The sequence below is a fragment of the Adiantum capillus-veneris genome, chromosome 24, assembly GCF_014529385.1.
Source record: "Adiantum capillus-veneris isolate H3 chromosome 24, ASM1452938v2, whole genome shotgun sequence".
Lineage (NCBI taxonomy): Eukaryota > Viridiplantae > Streptophyta > Polypodiopsida > Polypodiales > Pteridaceae > Adiantum > Adiantum capillus-veneris.
The window spans coordinates 87,066,882-87,071,434 of record NC_140954.1 but is presented as its reverse complement, the minus strand read 5'-3'; the positions used below and the strand labels follow the sequence as shown (position 1 = coordinate 87,071,434).

Here is a 4,553-nt window from a genome sequence, read left to right as displayed (position 1 = left end):
GCTCGCCTTGATACACTACTCATCCCACTCCCAATATTTCATTGGTTTCCCTTGGAAGATCCTGTAGCTAATGTAAACAATTTTAAAATTGCTTGTTTGACGTTGCACATTGTTGAGGAGGGACACATAATGATTTATTCTAGCACCACAATAAAGGGTGAAGCTTCAAATTGGTTCTCCAAGCTGCAAGTAAATTCTATTCCTAGTTTTGTTGATTTCGAGCAAAAATTCTTAGCCGCTTTTTGCAAACCTCTAAGCTTTTTCTCATTTTTTGAGCAATTACTCTCCTTTAAGCAAAATTATCCTCATGAAATCATTGAGAAATCTGCCACGAGGTTCAAGAATTCTATCGACCATTATACTCCCACTTTTAACATTGATTTGCTTACCATCATGGAATCATTTCTTAGGGGATTGCGTCCTAGTATTCAAATTTTAGTGAGGGCTCAAGCTCCACAATATTTAAATACTACTATCATCTATGCTATTAATCTGGAGAGTTCCTATAGGTGCGCTTATGAACCATAACTAGTTGCGATGCCACCTCCATCACACCACCTATGGCTAGCACCAATCTCTTTATCCATGTCCACTCCTAGTTTATCTTTACTAGCCCCATCTTATGTACCCCAATTACAATCGACACCACCTCTGCAATTACCACATGTTACCCCACCCCAACTCCAAGATGCACCATTGCCTCTTTTGCTCCCAGCTCCTACACCCCCTATTAACACTTCCTCTTTGTCCACCTCTCCACATGTCCCAACACCGATTTCTCACACTCCCTCACCTTTTATGACTTATCCTCAATCTACTTCTACCACTACATCTTCCATGCATCACAAAGGGTGGGGATGGTTATGAGAGCACTGCATCTAGTATTGGGGACTTGAAAGAAATGATGACTAATTACATGAACCAGTTGAATGAAAACATGAAAGCAGTGACTCTAGATGTGAACTTTTTGACGCGTCATCCTCTCGTTTCTCTGAGCCTAATCCCACTAGAATTGTGTGTCGTGCTTGTGGCATAACTGGCCATCTTCCAAAGATTGTCCCACGGTTATCTGCACTTATGAGATATGTTTGGGTAAGGGGCATAGTGAAGAAAATTGCTATATTAAGATGCACCACATGATGAATAGAAGCTCTACAATACCACCCCCTAGTCCCATGAACCATGTTAGCTGGAATGAGAGACCTCCATGTCCTAGTTGGACACTTCTACACCTTTGCCTTTTATATCAGATTTTAGATGCTTTAGCTGGGAGGGAGTTTTATGGATTTATGGATGGGTTCTCAGGATACAACCAAATGGCCATAGCTGATGCAGATAAGCTTAAAACCACTTTTACCACCATCTTTGGGACATTTGCATATCATGTCATGCTATTTGGGTTATGCAATGCTAGGGAAACTTATCAAAAGTACAAGCATGAGAGTTTTCATGATGACCTGATTGAATTTCTCAAAATATTTATGGATGACATCAGCGTGGGGAACACTCGAGAAAATTTTCTTAAAGCCCTTCATTATGTGTTTCAAAAGTGTCGAGAAAAGTCCATTGCATTGAATGCTCGTAAATGTGTGTTTGGAGACTCCTATGGCATTTTATTGGGACATCTTATTAGTGCACATGGGATAGCTATGGACCCTACAAAGGTTGAAGCCATCCTTGCATTTTCTACACCTACTACCGTTCATCACATCAGGTTAGAGGCTTTCTTGGGGCTACTAAGCATTATAGCCATTTTATTAAAGATATGGCTCATCTTATTTTACCACTTAATAACTTTTTGAGGGTTGAGCAAAAGTTTATTTGGGGGACACCTCAAGAGACCTTTTTTTCTTCCCTTAAAAGTGTATTTACTAAGGCTCCTATTCTTAAGCCACCAGATGCTTCCAAACCTTTCATTTATTTTTTGCTTGCTCGTATTCTGTTTTATCTAGTTTCATTGCCCAACTTTATGATAAAAAATTGCATCCCATTGCATATTATAGTCGCAATCTTAAAGATGTTAAGACACTCTATACTTGGGTAGAACGGGCTTGTTTAGCTATCGTAGAGAGTGCTAGGAAGTTTTGCACATATTTATCTATGTAGCACTACATTATATATGTGACAATGGACTCATTAACCTTATGATGAATAAGTTGGAGCCCCCTGAGCGTATTATGCAATGGATTGTTGGGTTTCAAACTTTTGATTATGAGCTTAAATCCAAACCTCCTGCATTGCATGTGAAATTTGCAAAAGAGCCACCTGCGTTGAGAATTGTTTGCACCCTAACAATCCTATTATGGCCACATTACCATTTGGGAAGTGGGGCGTTGACTATGTTGGGCCCATCACACCTACATCTAAGCATGGGAAATCTTACATCATTGTTGCAAAACTGATTACTTGACAAATTGGTCTGAGGCTAGAGCGGTGAGGAGTGATGATGCACGGACTACTGCTTCATTCTTGATCATGTTATTTGTTGTTTTGGGGCACCAATAGAACTTATATCCGATAGGGGGACACACTTTCTTAATGATGTTCTTGAGGATCTCACTTCTTATTTTAACATTAGACATGATAAAACCACTCCTTATAAGACTTCTAGCAATGGGAAAGTTGAGAGCACCAATAAGACTCTAGTAACTATTTTAAGAAAAATTGTGGATGTGAATAAGAGGGATTGGGACAAAAAACTACCAGGATTTGTGTGGGCGTATTGCACTACTTTTAAGGAGGCAACCAGTTTCACTCCCTTCTCTCTCGTTTATGGTCAAGAGTGTGTCCTACCCACTGAGCATGAACTTTCCACCTTGTGGTTTATGCATGCACATTCCTTGCCTTTGGAGGAGAACTTGAAATAGAGATTGGAAACATTAGAGCACCTAGATGAGTGGAGATTGAGAGCTTACTTACATCAAGAGGTAGCAAAGAAGCGTTAAACAAAACAAAGAGAAAAGAAGGCTAAACCTATGACTTTTGAGGATGGCAATTAGTTCTCTTATGTGATGCACGTCATGAGTTGTTCCCCAGGAAGTTGAGCCATGTGTGGTCCGGTCCTTATTGTATTGTGAGGTATTTCCTAGGAACAAGGCCCAACTTGCAAAAATGGATGGGACATGGTTTTCCACAAAAACCAATTTTGATAAAATTAAACCTTATTGGATGTGATCTTGTTCCTTATTGTAGATGATTGCGATGAGTCTTCTATTTGGTCTCTCTACTTCCATGGAGCTTGTCATGGCAAGAAGAAGATTGGAAGTTGTGGTATTGTCATATACCCACCCAAGGGGGATGCTATTTTTATTGGGAGTTCTTTTGGGAGATCATTTGAGTAATAATATTGCAGAGTATCAAGATCTTTTGATTGGTTTGAGAGAACTACTTCTTGTGGGAGCAATGGATGTTCATATTTTTGGAGATTCATAGCTTGTCATGCACCAATTTCATGGCCAAGCTTGCACCCTTCACCCTTTGATGCACTACTATAGCCTTTTAGCATGTGACCTCTTCACCCATTTTACCTCTTCCACCCTTACCATTTTGCCTCGACAAGAGAACCGTGTTGCAGATTCCCTTGCTTTGATGGCCCTACTAGATCTTTCACCAAAAATTTTGATAGTTCCTTAGTGACAGCCTAGTCCATCCATGATGACTCTTGGGATATGTTTTAGAATTTTTAATGTTTGGGACTAGAGGGGTTACATAGTCATCTTAGGAATTTGCAAACCACCCACCCTACCACTTTTGATTTCCTTATTTTATCTATGACTCGTAGACTTATTCACCTTTTTGATATCACTTTCCTCACTATTGACCCTTTCCATTTGCTTATGATTTTGTAGCCCAATGGATAAGGCACCAGTCTAACGGAAGATTTTGGGTTCACACTAGCTAGCAGGCTAGTTTTCCTTGCAAGAGCCATTGCTGCATTTTTTTGGAGCGGATGTTATTTTGTATGTCTATATAATTGCATGCAACTTATTTGCATATTCATGTTTATTTTTGTTGTGTTGAATTATTTTGAATCCATTTGGTCACCACCTATGCCATGATTGCCTAAAACTATCGCACTTGATCTTGGTCGAGAGAATTTTTCTATTTTGGAGTGCCCAAGAAAAAGGAGTTTTGTAGTGGGATTGTGAATGAGCAAAGTCATCATGAGATGGACAAACATGAAGCACCAAACCATTTTTTCGTTCACATTTTGGTCAAATTTCAAATGCTCACTCAATTACAAAGGCCTAAGGTTGAGTTTTTTTTAAAACGTAGCATGGTTTAAAAGAAATGAAAGGGTGCATTGGGTTGGTGAATGCTCGCGAGGGAGAAGAGGGGCATGGGGTTCCATTTGCAAGGGCCAGTTGCATACAGAGAAAGTTGTGCGCATTTTGAGAGTCGTGTGTGTGTGTGTGTGTGTGTGTGTGTGTGTGTGTGTGTGTGTGTGTTCTCCATTGAGTTAGAGAGAGAAATCTTCTTTGCTTTGATTCAAAGAGGGAGAGAGAAGTCTTCTATGTTGCAAATTGAGGAGGGAGAGAGAAGCTTGCCTAAGG

General features: G+C 39.9%; 1 pseudogene; it reads left to right on the top strand.

The window, feature by feature from the left end:
* The first annotated feature begins 393 nt into the window (after window positions 1-393).
* Window positions 394-1,140, top strand: LOC147426713 (uncharacterized; annotated as a pseudogene).
* The last annotated feature ends 3,413 nt before the right edge of the window (window positions 1,141-4,553 follow it).